Consider the following 16,136-nt stretch of genomic DNA (forward strand, 5'->3'; position numbering starts at 1 on the left):
CTCCTGTGCCGCTTGCCTTCTGACCTCCTGCTACGTTCCTGACCACACACCTGTGCCGTCTGCCCTGACCTTCTGCTATTCATTGAGTTGCCATATCCCTTCTGTGCTTCGTTTAATCTCAGCAACCTGTGTTGACGATTTGTACTAGGAGTAGCCACCTAGGTGCCACCTGCTGCAGCAAATTCATCCCGCTTTGTGGCGGGCTCTGGTGAGAACCAGCGGCATCTTAGACTCTGCTCCCTGGTATGGCCCACGTCATCTACCACACATGTACAGCGGATCCACTATTGCCGTGAGTGTTACAGTAAGATCCGGCCATGGATCCCACTGGGGTGCCTCTGCCTGATGTCTGGGACCTTTCCACCATCATGGCTCAACAGTCACAACAGTTGGCACGTCGGGCTCAACAGTTAAACCAGTTGTCAGCCATAATGCAACAGCTTCTTGCCGCTCAGCAGCAACAACAGCAGCAGCAGCCGCAACAAGCTCCGGTGTCTCCTCCAGTGTCAGCAACTTCTTCCGTGTCCAAGCTTCGTTTATCCTTACCCTCGAAGTATGAGGGAGACCCCAAGCTGTGTAGAGGCTTCGTGACACAGTGTTCTATGCATCTAGAACTCATGGCGGATCAGTTCCCGAGTGAGCTAAAGTGGCGTTTGTGGTCAGTTTACTGTCTGGTAAAGCTCTGGCCTAGGCTACTCCTCTCTGGGATCATAATGATCCGGTCTTCTCTAACCTACAGGCCTTCCTAGCGGAGTTCCGCAATGTATTTGAAGAACCTGTACGGGCCTCCTCTGCTGAGATGGCTCTTCTGAACCTCAATCAAGGGAACTCCACTGTTGGTGACTATGCGGTTCAATTCCGCACTCTTGCCTCTGAACTGGCTTGGAACAACGAGGTGTTGTGTGCTACATTTAAAAAAGGACTGTCCAGTAGAATCAAGGATGCTCTCTCTGCACGTGATCCTCCTTCTACCCTGAGTGAGCTTATCCATTTAGCCACAAGAATTGATGTGTGTTTTGCCGAGAGGCAGGAAGAACTTAATCTAGAAAGAGAACCCGCCCGAACACGGTGATTTCCTCTTTTGGCTCACGTGTTCCAACCCCCACCTATTCCATCTTCTTTGTCTCCTGCCGAAGAGGTAATTCAGGTGGATCGCTTTTGTCTAACACAGCAGGAAAGATCCCGCCGACGCAATGAGAATGTGTGCCTATATTGTGCCAGTCCTGAGCACTTTCTCAAAGACTGTTCGATACGTCCTCAGTGTCCGGGAAACACTGGCACCTAGGACACGTGGGAGAGGCGTCCCTAGGTGTGAATATTACCTCTCCTAGTTTGACCATGCCTGTACAAGTTTTTTACTCAAGACATATTTCTCCACTTCTGCCTTTTTGGACTCCAATTCCCCTGGAGATTTGATTGATGCCTCCCTGGTCCATAAACATCGTCTTTCAGTGACTCGGCTTGCTAAGCCCTATATTTCCTCTGTTATTGGACAAAATCTGAACTGTACGGTGCTATTCCGCACAGAACCTCTAGTTATGCAAGTAGGAGTACTGCATAAGGAAAAAAATTTGTTCTATGTGCTTCCACATTGTACTTCGGAGCTTCTTCTCGGTTTTCCTTGGCTTCAACGTCCCTCTCAGCATCTCGACTGGAAATCTGGTAAAGTCACACGCTGGGGACTGTTTTGCCAAAATCACTGTCTTGTGCCTATCCAGGCTAAGGCTGTCTCTCCGCCTCCTTTTATACTTGGCCTGCCTCTTCCATATCAAGACTTTTCAGACATATTCTGCGAAAAAACAGGCAGAGATTCTTTCACCACATCATCCCCACAACTGTCCTATTGACTTACAGCCTGGTTCCACACCTCCCCGGGGAAGAATCTATCCGTTCTCTGTTCCTCAAACTCAAGCCATGGCAAAATATATCCAAGAGAACCTCCAAAAGGGCTTTATCCGAAAGTCCTCCTCTCCTGCCGGAGCTTGTTTATTCTTTGTCGGGAAGAAGGATGGTTCTCTTCATCCTTGTATGGACTCCTGGCAACTTAAACAAAATTATGATCAAAAATCGCTATCCTTTACCTTTAATTTCTGAAATTTTTGATCATCTTTAGGGAGCCAAGATATTCTCCAAATTGGATCTTCGGCGGAGCATACAACCTCATTCGGATTCGGGAAGGAGGTGAATGGAAGACAGCCTTTAACACCCGTGATGGACACTTTGAGTATCTCGTGATGCTTTTTGGTCTCTGTAACGCTCCAGCTGTCTTTCAAGAATTTGTTCATGACATTTTCCCTGTCTTGCTTTACACATGGGCCGTGGTGTATCTTGATGATATCCTGACCTTCTCTTCCAACTTGGAGGAGCATTGTTCTCATGTCCGGCAGGTACTCCAGCACCTCAGAAATAATTGTCTGTATGCCAAGCTCGAGAAGTGCCTATTTGAGAGATCAAGTCTTCCCTTACTTGGTTACATTGTATCTGTTAAAGGTCTACAGATGGATCCTCGCAAGTTGTCTGCAGTGTTGGACTGGCCTAGACCTACTGGCCTACGGGCCATCAATTACTATCGTCAGTATATTCTTCATTTTTCTTCTTTAGCCGCTCCAAAAAAAAACTGTAATCCCAAAAATTGGACTCTTGACTCAAATCTGCATTCGCCTCAGCACCAGTTCTCTCTATATCTGATCCCAAGAAACCTTTCTATTTGGAAGTGAACGCATCGTCCGTAGGAGCAGGTGCCGTCCTGACTCAAAATTCCTCCAAGGGCAAGATTGTAACCTGTGGTTTCTTCTCCAATACCTTTTCACCTGCCGAGAGGAATAACTTCATTGGAGATCGGGAACTACTCGCTATTAAGCTTGCTTTAGAGGAATCTTTTGGAGGGATCTCATCATCCTGTAAGCATCTATACGGATCACAAAAACCTCTTATACCTACAAACTTCTCAGCGTCTGAATCCCCAGCAGGCTAGATGGTCTCTATTCTTTTCAAGGTTTAATTTCTTCATTCATTTCCGTCCTATGGAATATCAGAGTCGATGCTCTTTCTAGATCCTCCGATGTGGTTGGTCTGGATTCCACTTCTACTCATATTGTTCCTCCTGAGCGATTGATTTCTGCTGCACCTGTTCATTTTCTGCAAGTTTCTCCTAGAAAATCTTTTGTACCTTCTTGGCAGATGTAGAGTCTTGAATTGGAGACAATTTTCCTTGCTGGCAGGTCATTCTGGAGTACGGCAGTCCATTCTACTTGTTTTTCGGCATTACTGGTGGCTGAACCTTGAACGTGATGTCACAGATCTTGTCCATTTCTGTGCTATCTGTGCTCGCGACAAGGCTCCTAGGAGTCTCCAGTGGGCCTTCTTCAGCCTTTGCCTATTCTGGAAACTCCATGGTCTCACATAGCAATGAACTTTATTACCGATTTACCACCTTCCAGCAACAATGCGGTCATCTGGGTGGTTGTTGATCGTTTTTCCAAGATGGCTCATTTTGTTTCTTTGCTTGGTCTTCCATCTGCCCCGCAGTTGGCTAAACACTTCTGTCACAATTCGGCTTACAGGTTGTGGATCCACTGTGTCAGCCAGGGATTGGCGTGGACCGTGCTGGTGGACCGGTTCTAAGTGGCTACTGGTGTTCACCAGAGCCCGCCGCAAAGCGGGATGGTCTTGCTGCGGCGGTAGCAACCAGGTCATATCCACTAGCAACGGCTCAACCTCGCTGACTGCTGAGAAGGCGTGGGACAGAAGGACTAGGCAGAGGCAAGGTCAGACGTAGCAGAAGGTCGGGGCAGGTGGCAAGGTTCGTAGTCAATATGGATAGCAGGAGATCAGGTAACACAGGCTTGGACAACACTATACGCTTTCACTGGCACAAGGCAACAAGATCCGGCAAGGGAGTGCAGGGGAAGTGAGGTGATATAGCCAGGGAGCAGGTGGAAGCTAATCAGGCTAATTGGGCCAGGCACCAATCATTGGTGCACTGGCCCTTTAAGTCTCAGAGAGCTGGCGCGCGCGCGCCCTAGAGAGCGGAGCCGCGCGCGCCAGCACATGACAGCCGGGGACCGGGACGGGTAAGTGACTTGGGATGCGATTCGCGAGCGGGCGCGTCCCGCTATGCGAATCGCATCCCCGCCGGCAATGTCAGTGCAGCGCTCCCGGTCAGCGGGTCTGACCGGGGCGCTGCAGGGAGAGAGATGCCGTGAGCGCTCCGGGGAGGAGCAGGGACCCGGAGCGCTCGGCGTAACAACTTCCTTCAGCATATTTTCCACCTTCATGGCCTCCCGTCTCACATCATCTCTGATCGAGGAGTGCAATTTATTTCCAAGATATGGCTAGCTCTCTGCTCTTGCCCTAAAATCTAGCTGGACTTTTCCTCTGCTTACCATCCTCAAACCAACGGCCAGGTAGAGAGAGTTAATCAAACCCTGGGAGACTATTTCCGTCATTTTGTCTCAGCTCGACAGGTTGATTGGATTTACCTCCTACCTTGGGCAGAGTTCTCTTACAATCACAAGGATACTGAGTCTAAGAGGACATCACCATTCTTTGTTGTCTATGGTCATCATCTTCGTCCTCCTCTTCCTCTTCCTGTCTCGTCTGGTGTGCCAGCTGTGGATGAACAATTACGAGATTTTATGACCATTTGGCAGTATACCCGGCGTACTCAGGTGCTCGCTTCCTCCCAGATGAAGTCTCAGGTGGATAAGAAGAGAAGGTCTGCTCCGACTTTCTTCCCTGAAGACAAGGTCTGGCTTTCTTCTAATTATATCCGTTTCAGGATCTCCAGTTACAAGTTGGGTCCCTGCTACCTGGGATCATTTAAGGTCTTGCAAAGAATTAATCCGTTCTCCTACAAGCTCCATTTGCCATCCTCCCTACGCATCCCTAATTCTTTCCCCTTCTCAAGCCATTTATCTTCAACAGGTTTGTGAGAGGAAGATGTTATTTTTTGATCCATTGGAAAGGTTTCGGTCCCGAAGAAAGGTCCTTGGAGCCAGAGGAGAATATCCTAGAACACAATTTGGTCAAAAAAAAAATGTCAGACCCAGAAAGAGGGGGAGACCAAAGGGGGGGGGGGTTCTGGATAGGGGATAAGATGTCTAGGGGAGTAGTACCCCTTTAAGGGGTTAGATAAAAATCCCCTGATGAGGGTCCAGACAAGTTACTAACTTATGCCAAAAAAATTCTGTAAGAAAAAAACAAAAACAAAAAACAACAAAACAAAAATTCTAAAAACTAAGAAAGTTCAGGGGTGCGGGCAATGTAGCTAAAATCATTTCTGTGCTTTGGGCTCTCCAACTTTGAACGCCGCGTCTAAAGGGTTAATAGCGCGTGGCCACACGCTATTAGCCACGGTCCCGGACGTTGTTAGAGGCCGGGGCCGACCGGGAGTCCGGAGCGGACTCATGACATACCGGTACGTCCTGGGTCCTTAAGGGGTTAAATTATTTTTCTTTTTGACAAAAAAGTTGGTGACCTCTTTGTTTCTAAGACTATATATCAGAGGAATTAGCATTGGGATTATATCTAAGTGACAAACGTAGTATATTTCTTTTGGTTGGTTGTGTACCTTGATGAAGGCAAAATGAGGATAACCAGCGCTGTCCCATAAAGCAAAAACACTACGGTGATGTGAGAGCTACACGTAGAGAAGGCTTTAGGCTTTAATATGGATGATATGATAATAATAAATGGTACTAAAATAAATATACAGGGAAAGAAGATGACCATAAAACTAAGGAAGAAAACCAAAACCGCTAGATTATTGATGGTGTTACAGGACATTTTTAGGCCAGTTTGAATTTTACAGGAAAAATGGTTGATCTGGTTTGGGTTACAAATCTCCACTTTTAGAAGTATTATTGGAAGCGCCGTGCCGGCAAAACCTGTTAAAATTAAGGCAGTGAGTCTATAGCAAATGCTCCACTTTATGATGAGGAGATAGTTGAGTGGTCTACAAATAGCAACATATCGATCGTACGCCATGAGAGTGAGTAACAGACATTCTGCTTGGCCGAAGAACATTCCAGCATAGGCCTGAAGGTGAGAAGCAATCATCAAGCTTCTCCTACTAGAAGACAAGAGGTCCGCCAGAAGTTTTGGAACGGTTCTTGAAGAATTAAAAATATCCATCAAAGATAATTGGCAAAGGAAAAAGTACATGGGAGTGTGTAGGTGTGGACTGGAAATGATGGCGCACACCATGAAGCCATTGCCGGCTATAGTCACCAAATATATGACCAAAATTTAGGAGAATAATTTAGGAGAATAATGTCAGTGGCAAGTGTATTGTTAATGGGGAGATTCATAGTCCAAAAATCTTCAATATCTATGACATTTGAAAGATTTTTGTGTGTAAATTAGGTTTGACTACAAAAAATACAATATGGTTCAATCTGTGTTACATTTGATTACTATTGCATCGGGCATGGAGTACAGCCCTAGGCTTACTCACAAACCCTGACCCTGCCTACCTGATGATCTGCCCTAAGCAGACCCCCAACTTGACATTTGTAACTAGTGTTGCTCGCGAATATTCTCAATTAGAATTTTAATAGCGAATATCGCATATTTGCGAATTTGCGAATATTGCGAATATAGCACTATATATTCGTAAATACGAATATTCGTGTTTTTTTTGCATGTGCGAAAATGTATCCGCATATGCGCATATTGACGAATATTGAGCCCTCCCTTCTTTAATGGTATAGGGAACTATGACTAGTGCATTAACTCTGTGATTTTTTGCCCATTGAAACCAATAGGCCCATAGTGGTCTATGGGGATCTCATGGCATGTAAAACAGTAAGATAAGCAGGACCATGTCGGTAGCACAGTGGAATGGGAGACCACCACTGGGTTGAGTCCTGGGATGGGACAGAGTGTTACAGTGCTGTGGTTTAACTTTACTTTCCTGGAAAAAGCTGCTAAGTTGCCCATAGCAACCAATCAGATTGCTTCTTTCATTTTTCACAAGGCCTCTGCAAAATGAAAGAAGCAATCTGATTGGTTGCTATGGGCAACTCAGCAGCTCTTCCTGGAAAAGTTTCTGAGTTGCCCATAGCAACCAGATTGACTCCTTCATTTTTCAGAGGTCTTTTCAAAAATGAAGGAAGCAATCTGATTGGTTGCTATCAGAAACTTTTCCTTTGGACAGGTTTTGATAAATCTCCCTCTATGGGGGAGATTCATCAAAACGAGTGTAGACGAAGAGTTGTGCAGTTGCCCATAGCAACTAATCAGATAGCTTCTTTCATTTTTGAAAAGACCTCTGAAAAATGAAAAAAGCAATCTGATTGGTTGCTATGGGCAACTCAGCAGCTTTTCCAGAAAAGTAAAGTTTAACCACAGCACTGTATCACTCTGTCCCACGCCAGAACTCAAACCAGTGGTGGTCTCCCATTCCACTGTGCTGCCAAGACAGTCCTACTTAGCTTACTGTTTTACATGCCGTGAGATCCCCATAAGCCACAATGGACCTATTGGTTTCAATAGGAAAAAAATCACAGAGTTAATGCACTAATCATAGTTCCCTATACCATTAAAGAAGGGAGGCCACAATATTCGCGAATATGCGCATATGTTTTCGCATCTGCGCAAAAAAAAGAGCGAATATGCAAATTTCGCGAATATATGACGAATATTCGGCCATATATTTGCGAAATATCGTGAATTCGAATATGGCCTATGCCGCTCATCACTATTTGTAACTACTCTGAGGAAAGTGTGGGGCATTGCAATGTAAAAAATAATGAAACAAACACAGTAAAGAAGTCAGGGCACAAGGGGTTTAAACAGTAATAGACCAGGGAGCAAAAACAAAACACAGGAAATGAACAAAAAGAGAGATAAAGAGAAGTCAGTCAAGCCAAGTCAAAAGCAAGAAAGTGACGTGGTACAGAAACAGAAACCAAAAGAAAGGTCAGGTCACAAGCCAAGGTCAGAACTTACAGGGCCTAATATAGCAAAGTTCAAGACAGAAGCAAGAGTAAGGAAATACCCTCCATCACAGGCAAGGTTTAACCCCTTAACGACACAGGACGTATATTTACGTCCTGCGCCGGCTCCCGCGATATGAAGCGGGATCGCGCCGCGATCCCGCTTCATATCGCGTCGGTCCCGGCGCTAATCAACGGCAGGGACCCGCAGCTAATACCACACATCGCCGATCGCGGCGATGTGCGGTATTAACCCTTTAGAAGCGGCGGTCAAAGCTGACCGCCGCTTCTAAAGTGAAACTGAAAGTATCCCGGCTGCTCAGTCGGGCTGTTCGGGACCGCCGCGGTGAAATCGCGGCGTCCCGAACAGCTGATCGGACACCGGGAGGGCTCTTATCTGCCTCCTCGGTGTCCGATCGACGAATGACTGCTCCGTGCCTGAGATCCAGGCAGGAGCAGTCAAGCGCCGATAATGCTGATCACAGGCGTGTTAATACACGCCTGTGATCAGGATGAGAGATCAGTGTGTGCAGTGTTATAGGTCCCTATGGGACCTATAACACTGCAAAAAAAAAAGTTAAAAAAAAGTGTTAATAAAGGTCATTTAACCCCTTCCCTAATAAAAGTTTGAATCACCCCCCTTTTCCCATAAAAAAAATAAAACAGTGTAAAAAAAAAATAAATAAACATATGTGGTATCGCCGCGTGCGTAAATGTCCGAACTATAAAAATATATCATTAATTAAGCCGTACGGTCAATGACGTACGCGCAAAAAAATTCCAAAGTTCAAAAAAGCGTATTTTGGTCATTTTTTATAACATTAAAAAATGAATAAAAAGTGATCAAAAATTCCGATCAAAACAAAAATCATACCAATAAAAACTTCAGATCACGGCGCAAAAAATGAGTCCTCATACTGCCCCGTACGTGGAAAAATAAAAAAGTTATAGGGGTCAGAAGAAGACATTTTTATACATATAAATTTTCCTGCATGTAGTTATGATTTTTTCCAGAAGTGCGCCAAAATCAAACCTATATAAGTAGGGTATCATTTTAACCGTATGGACCTACAGAATAATGATAAGGTGTAATTTTTACCAAAATATGCACTGCGTAAAAACGGAAGCCCCCAAAAGTTACAAAATGGCGTTTTTTTTTCAATTTTGTCGCACAATGATTTTTTTTCCGTTTCGCCGTGCATTTTTGGGTAAAATGACTAATGTCACTGCAAAGTAGAATTGGCGACGCAAAAAATAAGCCATAATATGGATTTTTAGGTGGAAAATTGAAAGGGTTATGATTTTTAAAAGGTAAGGAGGAAAAAACGAAAGTGCAAAAACGGAAAAACCCTGAGTCCTTAAGGGGTTAAAGAACAGGTTGAGGTTTAAATAGCCCACCTAGCAGGGTTTAAATGCTGAGGCTGGATACCATTGACTCGCCCCCCCCCCCCCCCCTCAATTGTCCCGAGTATCATCAAGGCAATAAGCAACACCGCAACTGCTACAAGAATCAAAGGCAGACAAACCTGTTACAATTACGTTGAGAGAAGATGCAGACAGCCTGATATTTCTTCTGCCTCTAGTGGAGAAAGGTAGAAATACATGGTAGCGATTAAGATAAAGGTTTATCCTTGTACCGGAAAAAATGAGTTGCCCAAATTAGGTTTAGAGCTGCAGCTCTCTTTTTCATTATCCCTTGGAGGGTGTTTTGAGCTGTTCCAGGTGTGTATGGACATGGGTTGTCCTAATGAGATATCCCCTTTAACTGCTCAAATCACCTATGTTATTTTATTGTAAAATTCTCCATAACATTGTATTTATAGTCTACTCCAGTGTTTCCCAACCCAGTCCTCAAGGCACACCAACAGTCCAGGATTTTAATTTTTCCCTGTTCTATTCCAATGGAGTAACTGAAAAAAACCCGGAATGTCGGTGTGCCTTGAGGACTGGGTTGGGAAACACTGGTCTAATCTGCATGTACTCAAGTCTAGTGATCTGGTAAGGGCCTTAAAGGGGTACTCCACCCCTAGACATCTTATCCCCTATACATAGGATAGGGGATAAGATGTCTGATCTTCCTGCAGCACCCATGATTCGTTTAGAAAGCTGGGTGTGGCACCAGAGGCTCGTGATGTCACGACCACGCCCCTCTTGACATCATGCCCCCTCAATGCATATCTATGGGAGGGGGCGTGACGGCATGCATAGGCATAGCCCTAATCAGTATTATCGGTGATCTTCAGACCAGAGAAAAAGACCCTGAGATGATAGCCAGAGTAGGTAAGGAGACCTCAGGCCGCGATGTTGGATGATCAGAATGCTGTGGTAGTGCTGCAGGCGATCCGATCATCCATTCAAACGCCCGCATTGCCGCAGATGCAGTGATCTCTATTGATCACGGCATATGAGGGGTTAATGGTGGACTGGCTGCTGATAGCAGCTGGGACCTGCCGTGCATGATGCGACCACCGGTCCAGTGCTCCCGTCATGCACAGGATGTAAATGTATGTCCTGGTGCGGTAAGTACCACTGCATAAGGACGTACATTTACGCCCAGTGGGCTCGTAAATAGAGCTCCACTCTGCATCTGGACCCCTCTCCTTCACTGTGAAACCTCTCTCACTTCATGTCTCCTGGGCTTTATTCTGCAGTGGAGGAGGCGCTTACTATGAAGACTCAACCTGTACCCGGGGATTGGGACCACCCTGCATATACCAAAATCCTTCTTTAGCATATGAATATCAGCGGATCTGAGGCATGGCATAAAGGGAAAAGATATCAAAATCCATAATTTATGATTTTCTCCAAAAATCCAATGGCGCTCCTTTTGTTCTGAGACCTATAGTGCGCCAGCAGAGCACTTAATGTCCACATATGGGGCGTTTTCTTAATTGGGAGAAATTGGGCTTCAAATTTTGGGGTTAATTTTCTCCAATTACACCATGTGAAAATTTAAAATTTGGAGTAACACCATCATTTTAGTGTTAAAAATCAAATATTTCTCTTTTACGGCCCACTGTTCAAAAAAATCTGTGAGGTGTAAGTACTCACCGTAGCTTGTTACGTTCCTGGAGGGGTGTAGTTTCCAAAATGGTGTCACATGTGGGGGGTTTCTGCTGTTCTGGCTTCATGGGAGGTTTGTAAATTCACATGGCCCCTAATTCAATTTCTGCAAAATTATCTCTACAAAAGTCCAATGGCGCTCCTTCTGTTCTGAGACCTGTAGTGCGCCAGCAGAGCACTTAACGTCCGTTTTATTCATCGGGGGAAATTGGGCTTATGTGGTCCATTTTCTCCTATTACCCCTTGTGAAAATAAGAAATTTGGGGTAATACCATCATTTTAGTGTTAAAAATCTAATTTTTCATTTTCACGTCCAACTTCAACGCAGTTGTCAAACACCTGGGAGGTATTAAGGCTCACTATTCCCCTTGTTACATTCCTTCAGGGGTGTAGTGGGGGAGGGGTTTGCTGTTATGGCACCATGGGGGCTTCGTAAATGCAACATGGCCCCCAAAAAAACATGACAGCAAAATTTATTTAAAAAATCCCACAGAGTCTCTTTCCCTCTTGAGCCATGTTGTGAGCACTTTATGTCAACATATGAGGTATTTCCATACTCGAGAGAAATTGGGCTACAATTTTTTTTCTCCTTATACCACTTTTAAAAATGAAAAAAAAATGGGGCTACAGGAACATGTAAGTGTAAAGAATGCCAATTTTGATTTTTCTCCCCCACTTTGCTGCTATTCTTGTGAAACACCTAAGGGGTTAACAAACTTTCTGAATGTCATTTTGAACACTTTGAGGGGTGTAGTTTCTATAATGAGGTCATTTATGGGGTATTTCTCGCAGGAAGTCACCTCAAATCCACTTCAAACTTAATTTGTCCCTGAAAAATTCAGATTTAGAAATTTTCGTGAAAATTTTGAAAATGGCTGCTATACTTTGAAGCCCTCTAATGTCTTCAAAAAGTAAAAACACGTCAACTTTATGATGTCAACATAAAGTAGACATATTGTATATGTGAATCAATATATCATTTTTTTGGAATATCCATTTTCCTTACAAGCAGAGAGTTTCAAATTTTGAAAAAGGCAACATTTTCACGAAATGATGCAGGAGCTCGGCTGAGCTTGTGGAACGACGGTCCCGTTTCGCGGGTTCTTCGCTTGGTCACGCCCACCTAGGTGGGCGTGACCAAGCAGAGAACCCGCGAAACGGGAACGTCGTTCCACGAGCTCAGCCGAGCTCCTGCTTTTTTCTCCTCTTCCCGAACCCTTGCTCCTGATGTAATTACAAAATTAATGAAACTTTATTGAGCATGAAACCGGGTGAGTGCGGCATCATTTCTTCTTTCCACTCCTCTAGGTTCTGATTTGTCTTCTAGTTCAGCTATTGTTAACCTCACAACAGTTAGTTTAAGTGAGGCCGCCCGTTCAGTTCTTGCACGTGGATTAAATTTTTGCTTTCCTGAGGAATTTGATATTGTACAGTTTGCGATAGATTTTTTTTTTTTAAATCGTTGAGGAAACTAAATTTAAAAAAAAGTACAATCCTACATGCAAGTTTAAATCTAAATTACAAACCCTCCTTAGAAGTGCAGTAGAAAAGTGGATTTTATCTAAAGAGTTGGCTTCTAAATTAATTCCAGCATTTCCGAAGCACCCTTCATGTTACTTCTTACCTAAGATACATAAAAGTCTGGAACCCCCCCCCGGATGCCCTATCTAGTCTAGGGTGGGCTCCATAATGGAATGGATCTCTAAATATGTAGATTTCTTGTTAAGACCTTTGTTGAAGAATGTCCCTACGTTGGTTAAAGATACTAATAAGTTCTTAACTGTACTCTCTGATCAAGAGTGGGGAAAAAGGGGGCATACTGGCTTCTGTTGATATAGAGTCACTTTATACGGGTGTCCCTCAAGAGCTAGGGGTGACGTGTATCCGTGGATTACATGATAAATCTGACAGGAGTCAAATGTGTGTGGACTTCGTCTGCGAAGCCTTATCCCTTATTATTTTGTGTTTGATGATGTTTGGTATAGGCAGACCTCCGGTGGCCTGCACTTTTGCCAACTTATTTGTGGCATGTTTTGAGAGGGCTAGTTTATGGTTCTTAAAAAAAATAAAAAATCTTTCTTTTTTAGATGTGGATTGTTACCCTTAGCAACTACAAAAAATACAGTTTTAGTAGTACCATATCTTACCCTAATGAATCGTGGGTTCTTCCAAGTGAGTAAAGGGTGGTACTAGTTTGGATTGCTTGATACGTGTTGCTGTCTGTGTGTAGAAAAAAGCCAAGGTTGCTGTATGGTAAAATATACTAATTAAAACTCCACTGAATACTAAGTGCGTATTTAATGTGGGGCCAAATGTTGTGTGGGGTACCTGCACATAGGAGGAGGTTGTCCGATCTGAGTAATCCGAGTTCAGGCTCTGTGCAGATTCGTCCAGGAGTGTCCTTGTGTATGTTCCGATATTTGGAATCGGCCGGGAGACTTCCCCGGTGGTTGGTGTCTCTACCGTTCCCGGTTCCTTTCAGCTGCACGTTGATGGACTGTTTGCCGTGAGTGACGTCACTACAGGGATGTGAATTGTCCAAAAGGCTTTCCGACACGTTTCAGAGGCAGTATCGGCCTCCTTCATCTGGGATTATAACTTCCACACTCCACTTGAGCACCGGTGAAACATATAGAAGGGTACGTTCACACGAGCGAATTTTTTTGCGGGTTTTCCTCTGTGTATTTGAAAGTGGGCGGGCTCTTCTCGGTTGTGCACAGCAGATTTTCTGCGGTGGAATTGAAAATTCTCCGCAGTCCCTACTGACTTCAATGAGGCTTGCGTCGGATTTTCCGCAGCGTAAATTCCGCCACAGAAAATCTGCAGCGAACAGCCGAGAAGAGCCCACCCACTTTCAAACATGCAGCGAAAAACCAGCAAAACAATCTGCTACCTAATGTGGGGAAACTGCTACCTACCTAATGTGGGGAACATGCTACCTACCTAATGTGGGGAAACCGCTACCTTCCTAATGTGGGGAAACCGCTACCTTCCTAATATGGGGAAACCACTACCGTCCTAATGTGAGGGGCGCATGATGGGGCATTATATGTAAGGGGCGCATGTGACCCTTACTCACCCAGCTGCTACCTCCAGCGGCCCCCAGATAATTTGAGTTTGAGACCCCTGCTCCATCACCTCTGTGCTGCCAGTGGCAGATCCAAGGGGGGGGGGGGGGGGGGAATGGCCCCCTGAGACAGCTGTCACGCCCCCTCCCATAGGCTTGCATTGAGGGGGCGGAGCATGAAATCACACGGGGCAGAGCCTTGACGTCACAACGCTCCGGCCCCGTGATCGACAGGGGTGCGGCGTGCAAGATCACGGGGGTCCCCAGCGGCGGGACCACCGCAATCAGGCATCTTAACCCCTATCCTTTGGATAGGGGATAAGATGTCTAAGCGCCGGAGTACCCCTTTAAGGGCACAGCCATTTTATTTTTGCGCTTTAATTTTTTCCTCCTCACCTTCTAAAATTCCCAACTCTTTTAATATTTCCATTCCTCGACCCACATGAGGGCTTTTTTTTTTGCATGACCAGATGTATTATGTAATGACATCACTCATTTTACCCTAAAATGTATGGTAAACCCCCCAACAAAATTGTGTAAGGAAATTTTAACGGAAATCATAATTTAGCAAATTTGGGTGGGTTTCGTTTTCTTTAGACTCTGGGTCAATACAATTAACATGATACCCATGGTTAAATACTTTTCTATTATTCTATTATTGCACTGCTGTTAAAAAATCTCAAACTTTTTTTTTTCATTTGTAGCAAATGAGCCAAAGGAATGTCCGTAAATTTATATATTCCTTTGGTTCATTTGCTACTCTACATTAACACCAACATTGTTTACATTCACACCCGGCCATCATTCTACCGTCACATACACCACGCAATACCACAACTACATTTATTACTCACTATTCTTTACCATTCATTACAGCTATATTTACTACATATCCTTTTCCATTATCATTTAATAACACACATTCTTCTCATTTAATCATACATTTTATTTTATTTTATCGCATCTTATCATTTCTATATAGTCCTTGAGAACCAGCCAAATTTTCTGCTTTTTAAAAAAGCAGAAATGTTTGATTTCTTTTTTTTTTTTAACGTTTACGTCGTTCGCCGTACGGGATCATTAACATTATATATTTATAGTTCGGACATTTACACATGCGGCGATACCAAATATGTTTATTATTTATCGTTTGCACCCTTCAGCTAATCTAACGTGCGCGCCGCTGTGTGCCATCCAGCAAGCGCTCGTTCCCCCAGCGAGTGCTTGCTCCCGCCGCCGTCTTTCTCCTCAGTACACCTGCGCAGTGCTAGGTGGATGACACGCACGCACGGCACGCACGTTAGATTAGCTGAAGGGCCCATGCGCTGGGACCTGTGTGTCAATCACACAGTGGTCCCAGCGCTGACATACAGGGGGTGGGCGTGGCAGGGCATAGCATACCTCGCGCCAATCCTATCCGACCATCAGTGGCTTTGATCAAAAGCATTTTTTGGGGTCATGAAAGCCTGCAAATATTAGGTAAAAACATTGCTATACCCACCACCTGCACAGTACAAACACTGTGTGCAGGTTATTGCACCTAGATTTCATGACAGTTGCGCTGAAGCTACGATCCTGGTGAGTGCCATCTATAATTCTCTTCTCATGGTACATTTGAAAAAAAAATATTGAGTTTAACAGAGCTCAATAATAAATTGGCTATTTGTGCCCACATATATAGATTTTACAGCCCTAAATCTTAAATGGGTACTCAGCCCCTAAACATCTTATATCCTATCCAAAGGATAGGGGATAAGATGTCTGATCACTGGGGGTCTCTGGGCTGGACCCCCAGTGATCAGACATCCTATTCCCTATCCTTCGGATAGGATATAAGATGTCTAGGGGGCGGAATGCCCCTTTAAAATAAAGTGTATAGCAGCTTTTATCCAGGTCTGTTATGATGCCACCAGTAGGTCCGGCTGTGGAGACCCCCAGTGATTGCTGAAACTAATCTCTGCTCCGTTGTCCTTAGAAAAGCCCAGAGAAGAATTATGGCCGTGACAGTCTCTATGCGTCTCTATGGGTTCATTTCAGGACAAACTTGCATAATAACATAGAGATCT

Source organism: Hyla sarda, chromosome 3 (genome assembly GCF_029499605.1).
Source record: "Hyla sarda isolate aHylSar1 chromosome 3, aHylSar1.hap1, whole genome shotgun sequence".
NCBI lineage: Eukaryota > Metazoa > Chordata > Amphibia > Anura > Hylidae > Hyla > Hyla sarda.